The sequence below is a fragment of the Alligator mississippiensis genome, chromosome 7 (genome assembly GCF_030867095.1).
Source record: "Alligator mississippiensis isolate rAllMis1 chromosome 7, rAllMis1, whole genome shotgun sequence".
In the NCBI taxonomy this organism is placed as follows: domain Eukaryota; kingdom Metazoa; phylum Chordata; order Crocodylia; family Alligatoridae; genus Alligator; species Alligator mississippiensis.
Window position 1 is genome coordinate 40,911,654 of NC_081830.1, and position 27,624 is coordinate 40,939,277.

Consider the following 27,624-nt stretch of genomic DNA (forward strand, 5'->3'; position numbering starts at 1 on the left):
ACGTAAAGCATGAGTCATGAGCTTGTTACTGAAATAGCCTTTAATCACCGTCAGCCAGCTGATCCGACTGCAGGTAAGAGGAATAATGCAGGTATACATTAATTCCAAAGCTCTTACGTAAATCAGGTGTTTACATTTGTTTACCTTTTTATTATTTCCACCATGATTCAGTCATCTCAAAGCTACAAGTGTGTAATCAGATATTGATAACACATATAAACTCATCTCCAAACAACTCATTCTGGTACCATCTGGTTTTGTACTAATCTGTATGAGTCCCTTCATTTCAGAATAGGCACATTCCGATACGTTCTTGTTCTAGACTAAGCTCAAGGATTTGGTTCTTGTCCCTCAAGTTTTATTTTTTAACTTTTGTTCCTCCCAAGGACTTCTAAGAGTTAAATCTTTCCAGACTTTGTGATGAGGCCTGAGCCTCTAGCTCAGTTACAACAGCCATTTCAGTGGCTGAACCTGTTCCACTTCTTCCATCCTTCTCTCATGTGAAAACCAATCTGCTTCCAAGACAAACTGCCTTCCTGCAGCAGCCCCAGTTGGCTGCCTTTCCTCAAGAGGTGGGGAAATAGGAAAGATAGCTAATGAGAAGGTGTTTCTACCTGGAAGGGATGGAGATTCTCACATCACTGTAGACTAACTCCAGCCTTCATAAAAATCCCATGACTCAGAAATGTATTGAGCTGACAGCACCAAATAGCATTTAACCTCCCTGTGACTGCCTGCCTTTGAATTCAGTGACAGTAACTTGTCATGTAGTGGCAGGAAGTGGTTTATTCAGGTGTCAGGGCATAAATTAGGTTGAAAAATGCATTTTATTTCGTTCTGTGCCCGTGTTCTGGCTGATGCCATCAGCATCCTTCATGAGCAGCATAAAACACCTATGTTTTATAGGCCAAGATCAAAGTCATTAGGAGTCCTTCTATTAACTTCAGTGGGTGTTAGGTGAGGTCCTAATACTAACTTTGAGGTTAATCTGAAAAGTTCATCCCAGCTGTCCTCTATACAGTATTCTGATATTCTAAGTGCTCTCTTCTTTAGAGATGAGGCCATAAAAATACATTGTGTGTAACTACAAGTATGTGCTAATAAACAACTCAGCCTTGAATGTTAATAACATGAATTTATAGCTAGAAATAGTACATTGTGTCCAGTTCTGCCCTTAGTCAGGTTGATCTCTTTAAAGACAAAAACAGATGATTCAAAGATAGGATATATTTTATAAAAGATTATATGAAAATTGTCCTTTTTCTCTTGAAAGTCCAAATTTCATCAGAATACCACAGTTTATTTTGGCCAACTCTGTGGAAGGTCAAAAATGGGATGAAATATCTTTCAAAAGACATTCTCATCTTAAACTTTCTGTTCATCAGAATATTCATAACAAAATGTGACAGTGTGGTGGGCTCTCTATTCCCATTTTTTACCCTGAAATTCTACTGTGTTTTGACCTTTCCTCTTACCACCCTAATCTTGTCCCCAAAAGACTTTCTACGCTTTTGACAAAACACTGAAGATGTTGGACATCTTAGTTTAGCTGGAAGCTGTGTGGACTGTGATTAAGCATTAGCCATTTCAAAGGTTCAGCATTATGACTGTATGTAATTACTACAATATTTGCCACTGAAATCATTGTGGCTGACCTGCTGTTTATTATAAACATTCATAGCAGAGCTAGAAGTGTGACAGTCCACTTGCTCGAGGCAAGAACTGTTCTCTCTGGCTGCAGAAAAAGGTACTCTAAAACCAACAGCGATATTATTGATGTTGATGCCAATTATTTAGCTTCCATCTGGCATTCTTTGCCTCCTGCTTTGAAAGGGGAAGGTGTCTGCTTTGTGCTCCACAGCTTTCGTGTTATATGGACTTGAGCTGTTAGTTCTTTTCATATACTATTTTTTGCTTCATATAGATGAGAGTTTTTTTTCAGGTTGTCTTTGAGAGATTGCCTGTCTACTTTGAGTAACATAATTTGAGATGAGAGCCAAAAGTACAAACATTAACTGTAACGATAATTATAAGAGAGACAATAGTGGCCATTTGGTTATTACATGACCCCGGACGATTCCTTGGTATAAACAGAAGACTTTAAAGATAACCTTGGTAGATAGCTTTGGCAGATTTTAGAGTTTTTGGTAGACTTTTGTTCTGACTGGAGAAAATTTTTCTGACAGTTCTTCAAGAGTTGCATTGTTTTAACAGTTGTTTAGACCTTTCACCTTCATTTTGCATTACTCCAACTAATCAGTTTTGCAATGTAATCTCTTAACTTTTGGAGTTTACCATGTCCCTGTAGTTTTTACTGATTTTTAGCTGTACTCAGCACCTCCAAGAATTAGAGCTGTGATGCACTTGAATTGTATTCTTATCAAGTCTTCCCATTTGATCAGATTTTCATTTGAAGGGCATTTGTACTTAGCCAAGAAAAATGTTTTGTTCCAAATGTCGTGATAGATATTTTTATGTGGTTTTAAGCACAAGCAGCAGCAATAGCAAGAGTCATTAAAGGCCAGCTGTTACAGGGACAATAATATTCAATAGTCTTAGTCTTCTATAAACTGAACAGGAGTTGGCTTGGCAGGCTACTTACAAATTTAGTTTGACAGTGGACTGAGCAGCTTTTCCACTGATGCTCTTTTCTTGGCATGCAGAAGTAACAGTCATTTCAGGTTAGGATTTAGTGCATTAGGAAAATAAACTGGTGAGCTTGAGTGCCAGATACAAAGTACTAGATGGCCCAGTTGGCATTTAATTTACCATAAACTGGATGCAAGATTGCTAAATGCTGGAGCCACAGAGAAATAAGTCATTTTTGTTTTTCTTGCAAAGCTCTAGACAAGAATATTGAGCCCCCACTCCAACCACATTTTCTGATGGTATCTATGAAGAACTGGGTTCAGTGGGATGGCTTGTGCTATCATGTAACCTAACAGTCTCTTGCAGTCTCATAAAATCAGTGCAAGTCCTGGAGCTGGCTGTGTGAAACTGCTATGTGCTTTTCGAAAGGTGGTTCCTTGGGTTCATTTAATCAAAGATTGGGAGCTATCTTCTACCTCTCTTGGCCTATGGTGAGCTGAGCCTCCTACTGATGTACCCTGATTGTAAATGGTTTCCTCTTCTGACTAGTGAACAAGGAAGAAAAAAACATGAAAAAATATTGAAACTATGGTTGGTACTTTCTGTATTTAAATAGATGGAAAAATTGATCTTGAACCCAACAGGATGTTTGTCACCTCTGTGCTTTTCCCTGACTGCCTCGGAGAAGTGTGAGCCATCATTTTTCCTCCCACTGAGTGTCACTTAAAACCTGGAAAGTAGGCAGTGTGATCACTGCAAAGTGGCCCTAAGCATATGTCAAGAAGCATTTGGGGCTGTTCTTTCAGGGCCATTACCTAACTTCTGGGATTCAGTATGTGCTGCCTGGGGGTGAGAGGGCAGGGCCCATGTCTCTGTAGCAGCCCCAGGTGGGGCATGAAAGCAAGCCCCTGGAGTCGCAAGCTTTACTGATGAACAAAACAGTTCATAGAAATAAATACTTATTCAGCAAAGTTTTTGTATTTAAAACAAAAAAAGCTTGATATTATTTATCCAATAAGCAAGGAATTGAATAAAAGCAGAAAATGAATAGCCTGATGATTCTCAACCTTTTGAGACTCAAGGTACCCTTCCCTTGGCTTGACTCAAAGAACCCCTGGCTAGACTCAAGGCATCCCTTAGAAAATGCTAGCTCTTATTTTTCACTTTTTTTTTTTTTTACTCTAGCAATATATTACAGCAATTCTTCTGTTGCAAAGACCTCAGAAAGACCACCACCAGTCAGAATATTTTTAACACTAAGTCTTCCTTTTTGAAGTCTCTGGCCATGTCCGTACATGCAGTTTGTGGTGCAACAAACCTCTTTGTGATGCCACAAGCTGCATGTGCTAATTTGCAGCACAGGGAACAAAACAACCCTGGGAGGAAAAAGTGGCACAAAGCATGCCAAAATATCGTGCACCAGGACAAATGTGGAGACGGAGGGGCTGCCTGCTCCCCCATCTCTGTGTGCTGTGAAGCCCCTGCACTGAAGCACACTGCACCCCAGCCAGCTGCAGACAGTGTTTTGGTAAAACACTGAAAATGTTGGACATTTTAGTTTAACTGGAAGCTGTGTGGACTGTGATTAAGCATCAGTTATTTCAAAGGTCCAGCATTATGACTGTCTGTAATTATTGCAATATTCTCCACTGAAATGACTGGCTGACCTGCTGTTGTTATAAACATTCATATGTTTAAATGTAAAGGCTCACAATTCTTCCTTTTTCTCTGAAGTTTCCTGCACATACATGGCTTTCAGTTATTGTTCCTGCATCAGTGTACTGACCATGGGAGAAAGAAGGAAATTTAATAGCAGAGAGCTACAAAATTCACACCAGCCTAAGTATGCAGTTATCCGAGCTGCATTCAGACAGCCTTAGGGGAGACTGAGTCCTCCTTCTAGCACTGATCCAGTTCCCATCTGTAAGTACAGTAACTCATGTCAGGCAGGATGCTAGTCAACTGTAGACAGTGATAATGCTCAGAAAGAACATCATTTCTTATTTTCCTTATAACTGTACAGTTCTGCCTCGTGTACATAAAGCTGGGGGGGGGGGGTAGCTTGTCTGTTATTGTTGTCTGCATAAATACCAAAGCTTCTATGAAAAGCTCTAAGAAAAACAGAAAGATTTTAGTCTTTAAGATATATACATATAAGAAATGCTTTAATGAAAATATGTTCATTTTGTTTGAAATTTTCCATGGAAAAACCTACTTCCTCTTCAGCAGTTGGTTATAAAAGCTTAATATTGAGTAAAATTCACCCATTAGAAGTGTGATCCTGTTGCCATTAAACCTTATGATAAAGTATTCATAACAGGATAAAGGCAGTAGTATAGCTAGGACGCAGATGCCTCTAATATAGGAAAATTTCCGAGGCTGTACTCCATGCAATAATGGAAGTATAGGCAATCTTTGAGGACAGTTCCTTCCCATGGCTTTGTGTAGATGCTGCACTAAGGAAGCTCTTACTGAGCTACATGAGTGCTGTATTTTGATATTCTGCAGGCAGGGTGGGAAAAGGAAGGACACAACAGCCACAGACACACAACTGTGCGAGGGGTGTGGGCCCTATTTCAATCTAAGATTCAAAGTAGTGACTGCAGAGCTGTCCCATTGCCCACCTTGAGATTGTTGATGGATCTTATTAATACTAGTCCCTGTTTTGTTCCTAGTGGAAAACTTGTTAAACTCTCCAGCCCTGTCCCTGCAAATACTTGTCCACGTGCTTTCCTAGAAGTTAGGCTTATTGCCTTCAGGGAAACTACTCACACATTGATGTTTGTGCGATCAGGTTCTGTGCGAGTAAGTGAATTAATTCCAACTTTATAAACTGCCTTGGAAATGCATTTCACATCAAAATGTAATTTCCTGTCCACAATTTCATTATGTAACTAGTTTTTCAGGAAAAAAATGTAGCAATGTTTAAAAAAACCATCTGAAATAAATTTCATCATTTAACAAATTATCAACTATTTATAAAGTGCAAGTACAGTCAAAATTACCTTTCCAGATTATATGAACTTTTAATTAACTTAATTAATGAAATTCATATCCCAAACAATTTATCTCAGAGAGCAAGACAATCCATCAATTTTATCTTTAAAAAACCAATTAAATGAATGGGAGTGTAACTTTGAGCCCATTTTTTATTTATAGAATCTATTCTAACTTGTTACTAATAAGTCAGTTTCCCTATGGATCTTCATAGCTCAAATTTATTCCTGTTGGAGGCCTCTTCATAAGACGAGGATCCCCTTGAGTGCTGATCCTTCACCCTCCCTGTGGCAACTGAAGTGGGATGACGATGACTGTTTGATTATATCTTTTCCCTACTGTGTATCTGTGCTATTTATTTGTTCTCCCTGGATGCTGAAGTTTATATATACATTTGGAATGAGTTTCCTCTCCCTCTGGTCTTGATTGAGGCTAGCACTTAAACAGGTGCTCAAGTGCAGTCCAAGTTGGAGGATTTGACAGGGTAGTTAGGGGACCAAATGTTATTCAAGCTCTGTGGTGAGCTAGACTCCCTAAAATTCCTCTAAAAAGCCCCCAGGTTGTATTATGCTACAGCATTTCCTGTCCCTCTGATTTTGGTGTTATCTGCCAATCTGAATTAATACCAAATTCTTTGCCAGACCAAAAATGCAAGTGTAGAGGATTGTCTGTCTTTGTCTGTGGTCCCTGCACACCCTAGAAGAGTCCTGGATTCTGTGGACGGTCAGGTGCAATATTTGTCAAAACTGGGTGGTTGAAAATGAGAAGTAGAAATCAGCAGTCACCCTGCAGGAGGCACCTGCTGCTGTGTGCACTCTCAGAGGAGTAGGTATCCTTCAGCAGGCAGCCCAGAGATGCAACCAAACTGGGATAACCTTAAATAGCAATGTGAGTGACCCTTGAACTGTGAAACCACACAGGGGAAGAAAGATTTCCCACATTAGAGTTTTCTGGTACCATGTATGGAGTCAGTAGGCACCATCCTGACTTTCCTGAGAACAGCAAAAAGGCAATCAGGCATCTGTGCCCCACAGAGGTACAATCTCTTCCTTGCTCCCAGCCTGTGCAGTCAAGCACTAGTTTCACAGGCCTCTGGGCAGAGACAGTCCTACCTGGCAATCTATTAGCTAGATATCTAATTTGTGACATAGATGATCTTTTGGACATAAGACTGCTTATTAATGATGTCAATTTTAAGGATGAATGGTTTTATGGAGCGCAGTTTGATATTAAGATGTTTTCTTCTAATTGGCCTTTTAAGCTACCTGAACACTATGCTGCAGAATCTAGTTATGAAGGTGAACAATCTGTTTCTAGGAAAAATGCTCAGTTTTCCCCCAGTGCTTGTATTAGTGACAAGCTGATCTGGGAGCTTCATCTGCCTTGCTTATATCTCCCAACATTCTTTTAAGTTCCTTTTTATTAAAGAAACATGTCATGTCATGCACAGCCTGTAAAAAGGACTGCAAACCTAATGTGGGAGCTATAAAATGTAATCTTTAAACCCACATGTAATTTTCAACAAGGTTGTGAAGTTTTCCAGTCTACAACTGAAAATGAGTCTGATTTAAACTTTCAAAAACAAGCAGTGAAAGAGTACCTTAAAAGTAATCAGAGTCTGTCTGGAGTTGGTTCTTGTCTTCTGACTGAAACTTAAGGCTTTCATTTCTGTACCTATATAAAGTCCTCAACACTCCCCATATCCTCTCCCCCCACACACACTTGTCTTGTCCACCTGCTCGGCTGCTGAAGGAGCAAAAAGGTGTAGATTCCCAGAATCCCATTTGCCCAGGCACTGCCTTTGCTGACCACCCTGAGGTTCCTGACTGGCTTCTTATCTTTGCTGCGTCCGATCCTAAACCCCTCCTGACTGATGCACAGCTCCTCCCAAACCCAAGATTCCCCTATACCTCCTTGATAAGCTCAGCCAACTAACTACTGGCTATTCATACATTCTTGCTGTTTTACTGGCTGACCCTAGTTTCCTCAGCTTCCCCACTTGATCCCAGCTGACCCATCTGAGCTAGGCCCTAAAGCTTAGTCAGACTTATTGGTTACTACAACACGAGTGAAATCTACCATCACCTGGTGCAATATGGGGATCGTGAAGGCAGGTAGTAGGCTACATATTGTATTCTTCATAAGAACTGGAGTCTGGTATAATAGTTTTCCTGGCAGTGCCCCATTTCTAAAAACCTAGTAGTGGCTCAGGAAGGGAGGCAGGGAAAGTCACCAAACCCCATTTGTCAACACCTTCTTAGCTGTTTCGTATGTCATTGCTTCATATAACTTTTATATTGCCTTGAAACCTATAGAGTTCCTTATAAGTTTGTAATAGTGTCATAGTCACAGATGATCCAGAATGAAACCACTTGCCTTAGCTTCATTGTCATATGTCTCAGAGCAAGAAACATAGATGAGCCATCCTATAAAACAACCGGCAGTAAGTCTCATTTATGGCAGTGATGAGAATGCTAGGTTTCCCAGTTGAAATCCCTCCATTTCTTCTTTAAGTCTTCACCTTCCCTGTGGAATCTTCTCACAGAATTTATTTTTACAGCCCTTCCCACACTGAGGTTCTCTCTTTATTTCATTCCAAGAGGGATATAAAGTAGAGAGAATTTCTTCCACCAAGCTGCCCCAGTTGCAGTGCTATAGTGAAAAGTGTGATCACATTTCCATTCCAAATCTCTGCCTTCAAGGATTTATAGAATGTCCTGAAAAGACTTGGCGTGAAATGTGTGTCCAGAAGACATGTATTTTATTTTTTATTAAAACCAGGGCTCTGCTTTAATTATCAAATGCAAAAAAATGTAGCTTTTGAGGTATTATCACCTTCTTGTCTATTTATTTCTGAACACTTTAAGCCTTCAAGTATATGTGTATGCAAAGAGATATTGCTCCTGAAGTATCTAGGTGCTTGTACGCTGGAAGCCAGAACTCTCCTTAATTAATAACCATTTCCTTTCAGTTCAGGCAATCCTTTCCATCTGTAAACAACAGTGTAGAGATCTTTGACCCCCTAAGACTCGTTCCTATTTGCTCTTGGTTTATAATATTTCCTTTTGTCTGGCACTTTTCAGATCCTTTCTGCGTGTTTACTGTGTAATCACTCAGTCACAGATGAAAAATTGATGACCATCAAAGGATTTAATCATTGTGGAAAGAAGTGAAACTTAAGAAGATATTTTTTTTTTTTGTTGAGCCTTATGGTGACTTTAATAAGGCAGTGAATTTAGATCAGTGATTCTCAGCCTAGGTGCTGTGGCACCCTGAGATCCTTTCAAGGGTGCTGTTGGGTGCCATGCAAAGTTAGCACTATTAAGTGTGTGAACATGATTCACAATATAAACTCAGGGATTGAACAGGAATCCATACTGGCCAAACCATTCTGACCTGGTGAGGTCTTGCTGAGTTCCTTACAACAGAAGAACTGCTCTCTTATTTTCCTGTAGTAAAAAAACAAGTGAAAACGATAAGAGTTGGCATTTTCTGAGGGGTGCCTTGAGTCTAATGAGGTTGAGAACTGCTGATTTAGATGGTGCAGAGGCTTCTATGTAACTCTAGGAATTTTCTTTAGGATTGTGAACATTAGGCGTGTAACTGTTAACAGTGCAGTCCTTCAAACCACATGCTCTGGATTAAACCTACCTGCACAGTAGAAGTATTGAGGCACCCACTTATTTTTTTGGACTGTGCTATGGGTTGTAACATGGGGGAAGAGACCATCATTTCAACTCACGTGGAATGAATAGAGCCTGCCCTCCACTTCCCATTGAACCAAACAGCACAAGTGAGTCAGTGTAGATAGGAAAATGTATATGCAGCAAGTTTATATCTGATACATCTTCTGCACCTCAGACAGTCAGCCACAACTCTTGACTCAAAGTTGATTCCTGGGCTGTTCCAAGGAACATGTAGCTATACACTGTCTCTTAGTCAGAGCTTGTGGAAACAAAATTGCATGCAGACATTCAGGGAGGTTAGATTGGGTTAAAAATGCCCACCCAATCTAACTTTGCTTGCCTAGGTGTGGGCCTTGCAGTAGTTAGGTGGATCTAAGTGCAAACGGTATAGAAGTTCAGGACAGTTAGCTCAGTCTAAAAATGGTTGACCCAAACTAAGCTAACCCTAACACCAAGATACACTCACTTTAGATTGGGTTGGCCATTTTTAGACCCATCTAACTGTCCAGAACTTCTGTACAGTTCCCAGTGCAGCCCCAGGGCTGGGAAAGCCCAGCCGCTGGCCCCAGCCTCAGGGCCGCACTTTTTGTACCTGCGCCCCAGCACTGGGCTACTTTCCCTGCCCTTCCTCCCCTGCTCACCAAACCCCTCCATCCTGGAAACCACTCCTGGTGCTGCTTTTACCAATGTTCACCAGTGCTTGGAGCCGAGCAAGTAATTCAGAGTGAGAGAGAGGTTTGGAGGGATGGGGGGGGTTGGTTCAACAGGGGAGTTCATCTGGAGGTAAGGGGACTGAAAATAGGCCCTAGTCCCAGAAGGGGTGGAGAAGAGACCTCCCAATTGCCTGGCCCCTGGACTTTGTGAGCCCTTCAATTCTGCCAAACCCTACTACAGATCCCACTAGCTCCCCACCAATCCTCTGATCCACTCAATGAATGCTGTCTACCACCCTGATACTCCCAATGTCTCCCACAGACCCCATCTGCCCCCCATCTCTCTTTAGACCCTGCTATGACCCCCAGAGCCTGCTTGCCTCTCCCAGTCCCCTTAACCCCTCCCCCACTAGCACCTCCCATCCCAATTTACCTTGGATTGGGTGGCCATTTTTAATTCAATCTAACTTCCCCCTAACCTTCCTGAATGTCCATGCACAGCCTAAAGATGAGATAGAAAGCAAAACTGGGGGAGTTCTGCTCCAGTTGATAAGTGTTTTCTTCATTCATTCATTCCCCTTTTCTCCTGCTTCCCATTTCCAGTTATACTGAGCAGATTATTGAATCCACTGCACTCTTCAGGTCTTCCTGTTCTTTTATCACATGAATCTCAATCACTTCTGCAGTTGTAATATTTCCATTGAACTCGAGGAACTTTGAAGCAGCACCTTCCTTACTATTTCAAAGTGTCTGAATTCATAATCTTTTGAGAGTGTCATCTATATAAGTTTAGCAAGTGTTTTTGTTTTTAAATCCAATAAAGTCATCTAGCTAGTTGTTCTGAGTTTGCACCAACAAGTACACACATTTGGGGACATTAGAGGGAGGTTAAATTGGATTGGAATGCCTGCCAATATCAGATAAGTCAGGATGGAGGGACTAGCAGGGGGGTTGAGGGTCCAGTAGGCTGGAGGGGATCGGGGATCTGCTGAAGGATCGGGGGGAGGCACGACCCATGAGGGGTGGGGGGGGTGCAACCTGAGGGTAGGGTGGGGTGGGGTGGGCGGGGGCAGATGCAACCCACACAGGATGTGGGAAAGGCATGACCCACAGATGGGGTGGCCAGGGCTGGTGCAAACTATGGGTGGGGTGCCCCCCAGTGAACCTACACCTCCATCCCTCCTGCCCCTCCCGCCACTGGGACTTACTTGCTCAGCTTCATCAGCAAATGCTGATAAAAGCAACTGCATCCAGAGTGGATTGAGAAGGCTGGCTGGTCAGGGTGGTGGGGAGCAAGGAGCTGGAAGGGCAAAAAATAGCCTAGTGCAAGGGCAGAAGCGGGGAGTAAAAAGAGCAGTCCCCGGGCTGGGGGTGTAGCTGGGTTTTCCCAGCCCTAGGGCTATGCAGGGAAAGCATACACAAGCTTCATGTGCCAATTTGACCTAAACCAAATAAATTTGACACTACATAGATCCAGGTTTGTCTGAAACTTGGTTCTGCAATTTTTAGACTGGTTTGTGTACATGGAACTTGTGTACAGTTACAGGTTTAGACTGATTGCTGGGTCTGTAAGTGCAGTTACAGGTTTAGACTGAGACCGGGTCTATAAGTGTAAGGTCAGCACCAGGATGAGCTAAGTTTAAATCAGGCAGCCATTTTGAACTCAATTTAACCTCCCCAAATGCCTGTATTTAGCTGAAAAGGCTATATAGTCTGTAAACTGTAATCTGATTTTTTTTCTTTGCAGTAAAAGAGAAACATTAGAGAAGATCTAGCAAATGATTTCAGGAGATGAGAGGGAAGTAAAAGATCAAGAAATCCAGACTGCAAGCCAGGGACCACATTTGGGACATGCCATATTTACTTGCATAATGCTGTGCTTGTGAATGGCCGCACCCCTAAATGCTGCCTCAAAATCTTAAAAACTAAATTATCCATATTATGGCCTCACTCAGATTCCTACAGGAATGGATTCAAAAGTTATTTCTTTTAAAAGACACAGTCTATTGAAGAATGGAAGGCACCCAGACAAGAAACACATGCCATGTGGTACAATTCGGTCTGCTCTTCATTCCTTCTTATCTGTAAGATCATGCAAGATGGGAACATACAGATGGATGTTTGAACATAGAATTACATGTCTCATTTAGCACTGCTATTTCTTCAGGCTTGCCCTACGGTACATGGAATGGCTGTACTGTAGTCTTTGGTAGCAAAACTTTGGGAAAAAATATAGTTATTATGTGAGTAAATATGGTAAGCACTTGCTTTACATTGTTTATTCTGTGGGTCTGTGAGGTGATAGTGCTGGCTGAGAGTCAAGTAGCACCTTCTCCTCCGTTACATTCAACTCTTGGTTTTGTTGAGAGCAGCACTGATAATGTCAGTGCCAAGGTGTTTTGGTAGACACAAATGGGAACAAGTCCAAAGAATGTATAAAAGGTCACACCACCAAAGTTGAGCTGGCTGTGGTTTCAATGAAGATTGCATCCCCAGCAGAGAGGACAGTTAAACAACAGTGAAGAATGAATAAATTTTACTAAATGGAATGCTATTGAGACAAATTAAGCTTACATGTGGAGCCCCAGATTCACTCTTGCCCCACTCTAGCCAGGTCTTGCAGCTGTGAGGGGTTTCTATACTTAGTAGACATTTATTTACAACCCATAGATACCTTTGTGGTTTCCTCATGCTCAAGTGTTATGTGTTTGCTTTCCGACAATCTTCTGTCATCAGGGAATCATTTGAGCACATGCTTAATGTAAGCAGGTCTATAAACGTTTTCCTGAACCTGGGTCCTAATGTGGAAACAGCCCATCTATTTGCTGGCACAAATTAAGCTACACATTTTAGCATGGGAAAGTACCATATTTTGCAAATTCACTCTAGCCTAGGACTTAAATTCAGGCTGCTTTAGCTTGATGAACCTACTCTGCTCCCAAGACCTGATAGTTAAGGGTTTAAAAAAATCTCATCTGTGAGGTCAGGACTTTTAAAGGGAGTTTTAGCCTCAAGTCTTTTGCACTGTGACAGTGCAAGGAGAATATTGCACTGTTTCATTCACAGGAGGGAGGAATTTGTTTTCCATATAATAGCAAAATATGATTACTTTTCAAAGGCAGCAGACTGAAAGTAACTAGACTGACAAATACTGAAAAGGAAGGTCTAAGGGCTATGGTTTTTGTGTGAAAGCAGTATTTTGAACCCTAGCTTGGCAGCGATGATAGAACTCTTCGGGTAGGGAAATGTTCTCTTAGCCAGATGTGTCCTGTGTTGGGACAATTAGAGCTTGAAATTAGGAGTGGGCCCATCCTTGGCTATGCTAAATCCATGACATTTTACTGAAGGTATTGTACAGAATTCACCAGCTAAGGATTCCAGTAAGAGATGCCTTTTTTTAACCATCTGGACAAGGGTTGAAACACCTCTTGAGTCACCTACTTACCATGTGGAAATGATGGGCACCTCTTAAACAGACACTTCAGGATTTCACCCACCTGACAATGACATGGGTTTGGTTTGATCTGTATGTATATCGTAAGGCACTGAAGTCAGAGGGGAAATTTGTGTTGCCCAGTTGTCATCTGCTTAAGTGCACATACTGCTTGCAGAGGAACGTAAAAGGAAGGCAGCAAAAGCCCTTTACTGGCCCCTAATGTCTTCAATCTTTCAGAATCTGCCAAATTGCCACGAGAGCACAATTGTATATATGTTGCTAGTCCTTACATGCTATATGTAATGAATAAGCATAGTTACTAACGTGCCATTCTGTCAATGGTGGTTCCTTCCTATTGTTTGGGAAGAGCAAGAGATAAAACAGTTTATAGCTATGCTTTAAGTATAAAGTCATGTGGGAGCAGAACTCAAGTTGTCCACATTGGCTAAAGACAGACATTACACATAAACCAGTTTAAGTGATCAGAAATTGGTCTAAATCTATAACAGAACAGATGTTCAGTGCACATATACCAGTTTGAGATAAACCTGGTTGAATGTAGTATCAGACTTAACTGATTTGGGTCAAACCAATTTATGCAATGTCTGTCCCAGACCTCTTCCTGGTTTAAATGAAACCAGACACCCCTAGCAGCCCGGCATGCTCTTTGGGCCGGGCGGGGCGCTCTGCTCCACAGCAGAGCTGACCCTGGCCCACTACTCCCTATCTGCAGCTCCAGCAGAGACTTGCAAGCTGCTTCCTCCACAACACCACCACCACTCCCTGCTAAGCAGGAATTCCCCCCTCACCTCTGCCTTGTGGAGAGGTATCTGTGTATTAGCTCACAGACCACATGCTGGCTACGGTCTGATGTGACAAAGGCAGAATCAACATGTAGCTGGTAATGTCCCACTGTTGTTTTCTTAATGGGGTGAGAAACACTGAGTTAGGAGTGATAAACACTGTTATCAATTCCCTTCTGGGCTAATCAGAGCATCCTGTTGGGGCCTGGCCATGCCCCCATCAATTCAACACTATGAAGCAAAGGGAGGGCTACTCTAGTGCCCCCCAGCTTCTAGCCTGAGCCATTGCATGTGCCTGCATTTCTGGAATGAACAGAGAATGTCTATCCACCTCCAAATCAGTTCATGTTTTGCAGGCTAGACTAACCTGCAAAATTTGAATCAATTCAGGCCTAGGCTTTTTGAATGTCTGCCCCTAGCCATTGTGTCACCTATTGTCTGTCTGTAAGGCAGATGTTACTGCTAAGCAAGTAAGGTAACTCAGAGATTACTATCCTTCTCTCCAATCCAAGTATGCTAGACACACTGCCTCAAAGCCCAGGCTGACTTTGAGTGACACCTACTACTCACCTGGAGGCTGTGACTGTATGACAGCTTTAACAGAAATTACTTTGTGTGTGGAGAGTCATGAAAACATGCAGAGCCAGAGCAATGGACAGGTAGCCATCACAAACATACCATCTAAGTGGAAAATCTGAACAAAGCTGTCTAGCTAGAATTGGGAAGTGATGCAATGTTTGCAAATTATAACCTTTACTAAGCTTTTCCCATCCATGATCCCTTTTCAAAGGAGTACACTCTTGTCAATAAATTAACTAGAAATATAACATCCCATGTCTGTGTCAACTATTCCTCTTCCTAACCAATGTTGAAACCATCTCATTCCCTCCCAGCCACTCAGGAGTTGGGATGAAATCAAGAATGGCTGTATTGAATATAAATTGAAAGTTTATTTGAACTATTAAATACCAAGTTGTCAGACCAAAAATTAATAAATACATGACTTTTGCATGAATAATTCAGTAAATCTGTGGTTTCTATCAAATTAAAATACATTTCATGCAAAGTCTTAAAGTACTTCTTCACTGTGCAAACCAGAGGCTGCTCTATGGGCTGTATAAAATAAAACAATCCTTGAAATCACAGGACAAATTGCACTCACTTGGGGGGAAAGGTACTGTGCAAAAATATTTTACTGAAAAAGAATCTATTGTATATGTTTTGCAAGAGCTGAGTTTTTCTCTTTATCCTTTCCTCTTACAGGTGGGTTGTCTGGATCATTCACAGAAGTACAAACATTTGCACTATGTTTTATTATTCTTAAATTAACAGAGATAAAATCAGATGCTTGCGTCACATTTATTTATGAATTTGTGGGGGAAATGGCATTTCATGATTATATTGAAAGCATTGTTCCTTTCCAAAGTATTCCCAGCTATACAGTGTTGCTCACTTAGGCTAGGGACAGTCATTACACATAAGCCAGTTTAAGTGATCACTCAGAAACTGGTTTAAACCTGTAACAGAACAGATGTTCAATGCACATAAATCAGTTTGAAAATGGCTGAAACTGGTTTGAGATAAACCGGGTTGAATGTAGTATCAGACTTAACTGATTTGGTTCAAACTGGTTTATGCAATCTCTGTCCTAGACCCCTTGCTGATTTAAGTTAAATTAGAGTCCCCCAGCACGCTCTCTTCGCCATGCAGGGCTCTCTGTTCCATAGCAGGGCTGGCCCTTCCCCTCTGATCTCTGGCTGGAGCTCGGCACAGACTTGTAGGCACAGCAGGGTCTGCCGAGCATGTGTTGCAGGATTGGTGTCTCCATTTTGTGCCAAGTGGAAGCAGCTGATTGATTACAGCTAGGGACAGAAATTACATATTAACCAGTTTAAATGATCGGAAACTGGTTTAAACCTGTAACAGAACAGATGTTCAGTGCACATAAACCAGTTTGAAAATGGCTGAAACCAGTTTGAGATCAGCCTAGTTGAATGTAGTAGCATACCAGATGCTGACTACAGTCTGTGCTGTGGGAGACAACAGGCAGACAGGCTTTTTGGAGCTAATCAACAGGCAACTTAATGTCTTTCCTTGGAAGAGCTGTTTAAGAAGAGCTCCATTAGTTAATGGACAGAGGCTTTGTTTTCTAAATGGGTTGATAAACATTGAGTTAGGGTGCTAAACATTCCCTGCTGGGCTACTTAGGAGGGGGAATAATCAGTGTGTTCTGCTGGGGCCTGGCCATGCCCCCCTCAGCTCAGCCCTGTGCAAGGGAAGGGAGGTCTGCTCTAGAACACCCCCCTCCACCTTTCTCCCCCCTCCCTGGCTTCTAGCCTGAACCACTGCATGTGCCTGCATTTCTGGGATGTCTGTTCGGTTACAAAACTGATTTAGCCTGGCGACGCTAGACTAACCTGCAATGATTGAATCAATTTAGGCCCAGTATTTTTGAATGTCTGTCCCTAGCCTATAAGACTCACCAACTTCTAAGCAGCTGGGGACCAGAGACAATGGGCCCTCAAGGTTGCATACTGGGCCAGTGGGCACTCTCCCCACCATTGCACTGCACACAGTGGGGAGGGGAGAGTGGCACTCCCATTCCCATATGGTGCAGCACCTTACCTCATCTGCAGCTCCCGATGGGCTCTCCCCGACTCTGCAACACACAGCTACTCCAGGCTACCAGCTCCCTCAGCACTGTGAGCTGCACCATTCTGCCCCTATGGCTGGGTCAGGCAACAGAAGCTGGGGGAAGGAGGGAAAAACGCAATCCCCGGCTGCTACAGTTGGAGCAATAGAGGCAGCAATAGCCAGATGGGCACTCTGTGACACCAGTGTCTGGGTAGGAGCCCTGACTTAGAAAACAGTAGGGAAGGATTTAAGGTATGATATTGGCTGGCCCAGCTGTGAGGGGTGCAGGTCCTGCAAGCCCACCTGGGAAGAAATTTTGTTCAAATTTAAGACTTCAGTTGTCGCCCAGAAACTGAACTTAGCCTGGGAAAGTACCATAGTTTGCAAGCTTACTCCAGCTTGGGACTTGAATTCAGACTGCTTTAGCTTGATGAACACACTCTTTTCCCAAGAGCTGATTGTTAAGGGCTTAAAAAAATCTCATCTACCGTGTCAGGACTTTTACAGGGAGTTTTATTTCTTAAAGAGCTGCTCTTGTAAGGCAAATTCTCTTGCTTTCTATGAAAGTTTAGATATATCCACACCTTATACATACATACACACACATATATATATATATATATATGAATGTCTTTTTTTTTCCTTTGGTCTTTTAATTGCATTTATAAGCCTCACATTTCACATGTTGTGATTCATTACCATCACATAGCACAATTCAAAATGTGTAGAGCTAGTGCAAGGCAACTGTTGGGCCTATTTTTGCTTGTTATGGAAAGGGAGCAAAACCCCTGAATCTGCTAGGCTAAAATCCACACACTATCATCAGTCTGCACGGTGCAGACATCATTCCCAACCCAGGGGGTCTGGGGAGGGACCAGAAGGCTAACTGTGTTACAATTCGGTTCCTGTCTTGCTTTGAGTTAAGGATTCCAGCACCCTCTCCCTTCCTCAGGATGTTGTCGCAAACCTACAATCTAGTCCGAGAAAACAGCTAAACATAAGCTAGTTAAACAGTATGCAGTTTGAAAGTGCTTGAGAGAGTCAGACAAAGGCATATCAAAGTGTCATGCAGACACTGAACAAAAGTTTAATGGAACATGAAGACAATTTTGTTGAATGAAAAAAAAGATAAGCATAACTTGAGTCATCCTTGATACCAACAGAAAAAGGGCCATTACAGAATGCATCAGCAGAGATTTTTACATCAGTTTGATAAGTAATAGACATGAGCCAAATTGTCTTCTTGGCAGAAGGGACAATGAGCCACTAAAAGATGAAAGTGCTAGAATCGAATACCATTGAACTCTGCCATTGAAGCTATTATTTGAGTCAAGTGCATGAAATGAACTTCTCTCTTCCATGCATGTAAACAGTAGATTGGATGTTAATCAGAAAGTACTGGTGTAGTAGGGGAAACAAGGCCAGAATTGTGTTTTCAGTGTTTTCTTTTGTTTATTTTCTAAACAAGCCTTGGTAAATTTACAGGCTGTTGAATTGTCAGACAGGGAGTTTAACAGTATGCTGTAATTTCTTACTCAAGTGTTTTTCCTTCAAAGGGGAGAGAGTTGATAGAGTTCACTTCTCCTGTGAATTGTTTTCCCTTAGTCCTTTAAATTGATATAACGTTTTGTCTTTTCTGGGTAAAAATGATGGCTCAGATTCTTAACGAGCTATGAACTGGACATCAGTGAAGCTTTCTGTTTTGCACCACAGATGTTCCTCACTCGGAAGAGGATGCAGGAGAGTAAGGATCAATGGTCAACTGGGTTTTCACTGGATTGACAAGCTAAAAACTCTTCTAAGGACAGAAAGCTGCTGCAGTATGTTGCTCCCCATCAGACAAGATTGTGATGGTGCATCATTAATAGAATGACGTGGACCCATGCCAAACACACTAGTGGTCCAGGGGAGTCTAACGATACCAAGATGTGGAGCCAGTCTTGTGAAGTGCTGAATACGCTCAATTCAGGAAGTCAACAATAGTTGAAGAGATCAACCTCTGGTAAGCTTAACCATCAAAATGTTTTAAATCCTTTTCTGTGTCAGTAAAGCAGTTTGCAAAATGGAATGAAGTAAAAACTTAGGGCCAGACCTTTGGCTGATATAAATATGTGTAGCTCTGTTGAACGCCTTAAGCTAGGCTTATTTATACAAGCTCAGGCTATAACCCATCTGCCCTCTGATTGGTTCAGTTTAAACAGTTGATAAGATTTCAGGCTATGTACTATATAGAAATTAGAATGATTCCACTGAAAGGCATGTAGGAAGGTCTTTAAAATATGACTCTGAAGTCAACCAGATTGTGTTGCTTATTTTTCAGGTGGACTTGAAAATGAGGTGTTACATTGCTACAAGAGGGATAGATCTAGTTCATACCCTCTTGCTTCTTGAAAGATTAGGGCCTGCGAATGTTAAAGCTATAGCACAGCACATTCTTGGAAGGGAGAGAATGCTCCATGTTTTATTTTCCAGCCAGTCAATTAGCAGTGCTGATAAATTCTGAAGGGGGAGAGGGTCCTAAAATTGTTCTTAATCTGCATGGACGGCAGTTTCAGTACAGGGACCTGAATAAGGAAGAAAATTTTCTATAAGTATGCAGGGGCATTCTGGTGATTCTTACAGGGATTTAGTTGAATAAAAATGAGCATTAAGGAAAATATTCCCAGAGAATATTTGTATTGCTGACATTTGACTGGAAATACAAGTTACATGAAACCTATATTTTATTCCAAAAGAATCAAATTCTATGAGGCTATAATTGGGCAAAATCCAATGGAGCCATATCCATTTACACACTCCTAGCCTAGGGGATGTAAAAGCATGAAAAAATGCTCAGTTACACATGCAGATGCTTGTATGAATTTAGACATAGGGTTTGTACATGAAATGGATGCACAAGTCTCAGCAAATTCTACCTATAATATCTGCTGTTTCCCATGGAGCTGAAATGTGGTGGGACCTGTCATTATTCAATTACTGTTTTCTGGATGTAGAATGGGGATCAAACTTGTCTTTTTCTATTAAGATAACATTGAGTGCATTTTCTATTGCTGCATCTTTTAACATTTGTACTAACATTGTCTGTTTAAAGAAGCATGCAAATCTTGCTGTAGAGTTTATGGCAGTGTCTTGTCTCGTATACAATACAGGTTTCATTTAACAGTTTTCACAGGTAATGTATTTCAAATGCAAACCAGTTCAGAACAGTAACACAAACTTCACCAGAAAAGTTTGGCAGAGATCATTGATTGCATCAAAATTCAGTGACAAGGACCTGAAAAATGCAAGTGAACTCTTCTCAATAGATATAGATTTCACAAGAATCACAATGAGGGCCTTTCAGCCTAACATTCATTGCTAAGTTCCTCTGGGACATTTAAGAATGACACAGTGACAGGTTGCTGCCTATCACTTTTAAAATCAGAATCATTATTTCCATGGCAACTGCAAGTGTATAATATACCTAAGGGCTTAGGCCACTCCTGCATATCTGATGGTTATGTAATTCTGTGTCTAGTCGCAACTACATTTCACTTTAACAGATAAAATGCAAGAGGTAATTTATGGTCCCTGTTTTTGATTCTTTGATGAATGAATGACCTTTCTCGGTTGTGGATACACTTACTCGATAAGCATCATGGCACTGGGATGACTTGCTCTCCTCTGAAGTTTACTGTAAGCATTGATGAAATGTCTTCATTTGTTCTGGTCATTCTTTTCTTCTTTATAACACTGGTTCTATGCTGATTGGATTACATGAGAAAGAAGGCTCTCTTTATCTCTATGAAAGTGAAAGTAAAAGGGAGTAAAAGGAAGGCCCAGGGAGGAATAGGACCACTGCTAAATGGGCAGAAACAATTGGTGACAGACAGGGGGGACAAGGCTGAACTCCTCAACGAGTTCTTTGCCTCAGTGTTCCTAAGTGAGGGGCACGACAAGTCTCTCACTGGGGTTGTAGAGAGGCAGCAGCAAGGCGCCAGACTTCCATATGTAGATCCTGAGGTGGTGCAGAGGCACTTGGAGGAGCTGGATGCCTTTAAGTCGGCAGGCCCGGATGGGCTCCATCCGAGGGTGCTGAAGGCACTGGCCGACATCATTGCAGAGCCACTGGCAGGAATATTCGAATGCTCGTGGCGCACGGGCCAAGTCCCGGAGGACTGGAAAAGGGCTAACGTGGTCCCCATTTTCAAAAAGGGGAGGAAGGAGGACCCGGGCAACTATAGGCCAGTCAGTCTCACCTCCATCCTTGGTAAAGTCTTTGAAAAAATTATCAAGGCTCACATTTGTGAGAGCCCGGCAGGGCAAATTATGCTGAGGGGAAATCAGCACGGGTTTGTGGCGGGCAGATCGTGCCTGACCAATCTAGTCTGTTTCTATGACCAGGTTACGAAACGCCTGGACACAGGAGGAGGGGTGGATGTCGTATACTTAGACTTCAGGAAGGCCTTCAATACGGTATCCCACCCCATACTGGTGAACAAGCTAAGAGGCTGTGATGTGGATGACTACACAGTCCAGTGGGTGGCGAATTGGCTAGAGGGTCGCACCCAAAGAGTCGTGGTGGATGGGTCGGTCTCGACCTGGAAGGGTGTGGGCAATGGGGTCCCGCAGGGCTCGGTCCTTGGACCAATACTCTTTAATGTCTTCATCAGCGACTTGGACGAGGGAGTCAAATGTACTCTGTCCAAGTTTGCAGATGACACAAAGCTATGGGGAGAAGTGGACACGCCGGAGGGCAGGGAACAGCTGCAGGCAGACCTGGATAGGTTGGACAAGTGGGCAGAAAACAACAGGATGCAGTTCAACAAGGAGAAATGCAAAGTGCTGCACCTAGGGAGGAAAAATGTCCAGCACACCTACAGCCTAGGGAATGACCTGCTGGGTGGCACAGAGGTGGAAAGGGATCTTGGAGTCCTGGTGGACTCCAAGATGAACATGAGCCGGCAGTGTGATGAAGCCATCAGAAAAGCGAATGGCACTTTATCGTGCATCAGCAGATGCATGATGAATAGGTCCAGGGAGGTGATACTTCCCCTCTATAGGGCACTGGTCAGACCGCAGTTGGAGTACTGCGTGCAATTCTGGGCGCCACACTTCAAGAAGGATGCGGATAACCTGGAGAGGGTCCAGAGAAGGGCCACTCGTATGGTCAAGGGCCTGCAGACCAAGCCCTACAAGGAGAGACTAGAGAAACTGGACCTTTTCAGCCTCCACAAGAGAAGGTTGAGAGGCAACCTTGTGGCTGCCTTTAAGTTCATCACGGGGGCACAGAAGGGAATTGGTGAGTATTTATTCACCAAGGCGCCCCCGGGAGTTACAAGAAACAATGGCCACAAGCTAGCAGAGAGCAGATTTAGATTGGACATTAGGAAGAACTTCTTCACAGTTCGAGTGGCTAAGGTCTGGAACGGGCTCCCAAGGGAAGTGGTGCTCTCCCCTACCCTGGGGGTCTTCAAGAGGAGGTTAGATGAGTATCTAGCTGGGGTCATCTAGACCCAGCACTCTTTCCTGCTTATGCAGGGGGTCGGACTCGATGATCTATTGAGGTCCCTTCCAACCCTAACATCTATGAATCTATGAAAGGTATCTAACAGCTTATACTCCACCTGCAGTAGGCCCACTTAGCCCCTTCCACTTATAGTGGAATAATGAATCTCAGAAGCAGTATTAGCAGCATTCCCCACAGAAAAGGAGTTCTAAGAACCGTTAAAATGAAGAGTTCGAGGATGACCAATTGCCTCCATCTAGGATGTTAAACGCACCTTTCAAACATACATACAAAAAACTAGAACTCTTGGTTCCAAAATGATACCTTTTATTAGACTAACCGGAAAATGGCAAGAAAATTGTCCTTTTCTGCAGGCTTTTGGGAATCAAAGTCCCTTTGTCAGGCTCTGGGAAAAGTGTAGATGGTACAAGATGGTAAAAAGTCCCCATAGGTCAGAAATAAACTTCATTTTTGCACAGAGGGAGCTGAAGATGGAAATCTGTCCCTCTGGGTCCACAGGACAGACTTCCATGTTCAGTTCCCTCTGTGCAAAAATGAAGTTTATTTCCAACCTATGGGGACTTTTTACCATCTTGTACCATCTACACTTTTCCCAGAGCCTGACGAAGGGACTTTGATTCCCGAAAGCTTGCAGAAAAGGACAATTTTCTTGCCATTTCCCAGTTGATCTAATAAAAGGTATCATTTTGGAACCAAGAGTTCTAGTTTTTTGTATGTCTTTTTGTCTCAGACCAACACGGCTACCAAGTACACCCCTTTCAAACATAGACATTTCAGAAACTTTATGCATTAGTAGGCTTTGCCAGTCCACTGACTAACAAAATATCTTACTGTATTAGTAAAGCTTGTGGATGACTTTTTGTAAAGTATTTGTTTCTCTCTTTCAAATTTCCATACTAGATGCATAGAAGATGTACCAACTGCGTATATTCACATGTGATCACATGCAACAAGGTTCTTAACCTGGGAATCAAGAACTCATTTGAAGGATCATAAATAGCTTTCTTTACCTTTCTGGCTAGATTGGAAGGCAGTACCCAACTCATTGCTCTTGTAATATAATGTCTCGGTATAGAAAAGTCAGGGAACCTCTGAACTAAGTGAATCTGTTACAGAGGTGATTGTCCCTGTACATCTGCTTTGGGTGTTAGAGGCTCTGTGTAGTTGCTGGCCACAGAAAGAAAGATGCTGAAAAACTGCAAAAGGTTGAGAAGACAGCTACAAGAGTCATCAAAGGTCTGAAAACACCTGCCTAGCAGCAAGAGACTTATAATACCCTATTTAGTTTTATATACACAAACCATTATGTTAAATTTAAAAAAAGGTTGCAAAGTCATTTAAAAAATAGAGAATGCCAGACTCAAGGTTGCTACCTTAAAATGGTCTCCTTATACAGATGCATTATGACAGTTTTTAATTACACAATCCCACACTATTATTTATTCTTCCCCCTGCTCCCAGGAAAATAAGCTGAATTTAGCTGACTATGTGCAAACTGCATTTTTTTCAAATATTTATAACTTGTCTATACTTGGAGTTATTTTTTTCTCAATGTGGCAAAAAGCACATCTCCAAAAGAGAAACCACCCTCTACCAAATTTCAAGTAGTTGCTTCAAAATTTGGGTGTGCTTGAGCTTTTCAAAGTAAATAATACCAGTATGTAACAGGATATTTTTTCCTAGCCTTGTACTCAGAAGCAGCTGAAAGATTATGGGTGAAATTTCTAAAGAAAAAATGCATGTGGGAGAAAGGTGTCTCTGCCAGTCAAGCTGGGAAGGACAAGACCCGAGGTAGACATTTGGCACAGAATATCATAGCGCAGATAAATAAATTGGGCAAAACTGCAAGCAGCTAAAAATATGTTCCTGTTAAGGTAGCCCAAAGACTTCCCCTTCTAATAATAGGCAGCACTCTGGTAAGTAAGGTTATGAAGTGAGTGACTTGGTCACAGTCTATAAGTACTCAGCAGGAAAGGAATCTCTGGTCATTTAATCTAGTAGTAAATGACAAGCAGACCCAGGTAGACATTCAGGCAGGAAACAAGGCACTGATTTTTAACAGAGTAATTAACCATTCGAACAACTTACTAAAGGATATGACACATTGCCCCCTCACTTGAGGTCTTCCTAGACAGTACTGCCTAGTTCAACCAGAAGTTTGGGCTTAAGCAAAGAATCACAGAGTGAAATACTATGGCTTATGTTATGCACAAGGTCAACACAGACATCATAATAGTGTCTTCTCGTCCAAAAATCCATTAATTTATGTCCCTGCCCATTTACTAGTATTCATGCATGGCTTATTACCATAGTAATGAAGTGCTGTACAAAGACTGAAAACTGTAAGATGTATCTAAGCAGTTGACTCTCTCTTTACACGTGACTGGGGACCATGCAATGACCATGCTATTCTTGTTCCCTGTTCCATTTGTGATATAACCTTGGGCTGTTACTTTCTTGAGTGCTGTAGTATTTTCCTGTTCAGATTCTGTGGGGAATGCTGTGAGGGAAAGGTGCGTCTTGCAGTCATGCTGGGAAGGACAAAACCTTTGGCTGATACTTACAGGAGTTGTGACTCTTCTGGTTCTTCCTGCTCCCTCAAGTCCAAGAGGTCCAACCATGGCTAAGAAAATCCATTTTAGAGAGGGCTTTCCTACCCAGCACCAAAATCTTGAATGGGATTACACAGTGTTAAGGGAGCTAGTGTAAATTATAGAGTCTATATAGCATGCTGCCTTGTTTGCTCCTTCCTCAACCATCACAGCTCCGAGGAAAAATAAGTCTTAATCAGAGAAAACTGTCCAGCAGCTATTTCTTGCTGGATTGATGGACATAGTTATTAACCTGAGTTATCAACAGCCACATTCCTTGTTCTTTCCTGGAGCAAAAATTGTACTGGCTTCTGAAAGCCAGCAACAGTCACAAAAAACAAATGAATGCTGGCAACTGAAAGGGAACAGTAAATTCTGATCCCCTGAGAAAATCCTGACATATGCAGCTCATACTTCATTGTCACTGTGACTGAAACTACAGAAACTAGGACAATTAAATTCTTCTGTGTACTCATGCTGTTTATTCTGGTGGAAGCCTCAGTTTTGAACCTGTACAAAGCTGAACACTAAAATATTTTAGCTGTAAAGGAGTTCCCTTTTAGACCCATGCAAAATGGTAACAATTTACATGGTCAAGTTACAACAAAAGGGGACAGATTTTCAAAAAATTGGGAAAATCTGGCAGGGGCATCACAAAAGGAGATGGATGAAGTTTGTGAGGGGTAAGGAGAAAATAGCCTGATTTAGATGGGATCTGAACCAGCTTAAATAAATTGTCTCCAACTGGGGGAGTGAAGCAGTTGACAACATGGCCTAGTTAAGCTTAACTTGACCTACTTTCTCAGTGCAAAATGGCCAGGTGTAAATGATGTACTCTAGTAAGGGGTTCAAGTTAGCGTTAATTGTACCAAATTCAACCTGACCATTTAAATTAGGAGTGTGCAACTCCTAGCCTGCAGGCCAGTTCTAGTGCCCTGGTGCCTTGTCATCTAGCCCATAGGGCTCCCCACAGGGTCATGGGGAGCCCCGCCAGCCATGGCTCTGCACACTACTGCAAGACCTGATCCTGGCACACAGAACTGGGCAGAGGCAGTGTGGGGTCCCATGGTCTTAGGACTCCAATCCTAGCACATGAGGCTGGGCAGAGATGGCACAGGACCCTAGAGCCCTATCTCCATATGCAGGACTAAGTGGAGGTGGCATGGGTCCTTGGGGTCCTGATCCCAGTGCACAGAGCCTGATAGAGGAAGCACAGGATCCTCCAGCCCCTATCCCAATGCATAGGACTAGGCAGAAGCAGCACAGGATCCTGGGACCCTGCAGAGCTACCACTGATATAAATGGTTAATGCATTTCTCCCAGTGTAATATTAGCAAACAATGATGACGTTTGTATAGATTGATTTTTCTATTTCTACATTGGCTTTTATTATGTGGTGATTGTTTTGGAGTCAACATGATATAATCACACTGATGAAGGAAAAGGAATATATTGTTAAAATGGTATATATTTTTGCCAATAGACAGGACATTCATATGAAAGGCATGACTTGAACACCATTTAACATCATTGAAAGAGAGGCACCAAACCAAGAAAGCACTTTGCCCATTCATCTGGATGGCTCTGATCACCACAGGCTCCTCAGAGTATACGTGGATTATAGTTGCTGTTCTAGTTTTTCAGGAGAAATGTTAATGAATGATACCAAGAAAACTCCTTATGGAGAGGTCACAGAGTTTTCTGTCTCATAGCTGTAGTAACCATGTCAGACAGATTTGCCCTGGTATGTTTTCCTTCTCTATTAAAATAAAAGAGTAGGAATACTCCAGAAATTACCACATACTTCTGTATTTTGGATTTTTCTTAGGACTGCTCCAAACAGCATTTACACCTTCCCAAACTTTGATGGGAAACCTGTGGTTGTCTTATTTATAGTGTCCCTGTGGAATGGATATTTCCTGTTAGCATTTGAGATGCAAAGAACAACTCGATTTCTTTCTTTCTGTGAGGAACAAAAATATTGATTTTTCTGTGGCTTAATATTAGCAAAGTAAATTGCTTTCCCACTTTCTCTGCTTAACTTTAACTGTGTTATATTTAAACCAAAAGGTTCAGGGGGAAAAACTCTGGAGATCTTGCAGTTCCATAAATCAAGAAAATAAAACTGGTGTCTTGAATGAAATCCAAGCTAGCAACAGCTTTCTGGTAATACATAAAGTGATTACCCACTAGTTCAGAGCTTAATTTTGTTTCTTGTGAGCACTCACCTGGGCAAGCATTAGGTTCAGATTACTGTCTGTGGAATAGCTCTGAATTTTTCTTTCTGAATCCCCTTGTTCTGTCTTTACAAGTTCACTGAAATCTGCCTACTGTCCTAGGTTACCTGCCCTGGGAAGACATGGCAGGGAAATGTTATCTTAACCTCTTTTTGGCATGTGGGTTACTCCTCCTTTGCACCTGGAAAGCTTCTGGGGCTGGCAAGCAGAGGTGTGGAGGCAAGAAGCTGATTTCCATACTCTTGCCCTGCATTATTCTCAAAAGACCAAGGAGTTAAACTTATAGAACAATAAAGCTGCAGGCTGGGTTCTGCACCTTGTTTCCACTGCCTCAGGAGTGGCATGATGCCACGTGCCTCCTGCACGCTGGCTGCACTGTCTGCCTGGCACTGGGAGGCATTTGACTTTGTGTGGCTGTTGGGACACCAGCAGTAGAGTGCAGAGCCCAGCCTGCAGTGGCAGCCCACCTCTGCCCCACACACGGGTCGG

At 42.2% G+C, this 27,624-nt stretch overlaps 1 long non-coding RNA gene across 3 annotated transcripts in view; it reads left to right on the forward strand.

Moving 5' to 3' along the window:
• The window catches only part of LOC102569955 (uncharacterized), a 257,947-nt gene that overhangs the window by 201,990 nt on the left and 28,333 nt on the right, over positions 1–27,624 (forward strand). For 2 of the 3 annotated variants that reach the window (XR_009463435.1, XR_009463434.1), the window contains one exon: positions 18,512–18,800. This is a non-coding gene — a long non-coding RNA (uncharacterized LOC102569955). Of the gene's footprint in view, positions 1–18,511; positions 18,801–23,207; positions 26,979–27,624 lie in introns of those variants that run through there. The other variant, XR_009463436.1, reaches the window with a different exon arrangement.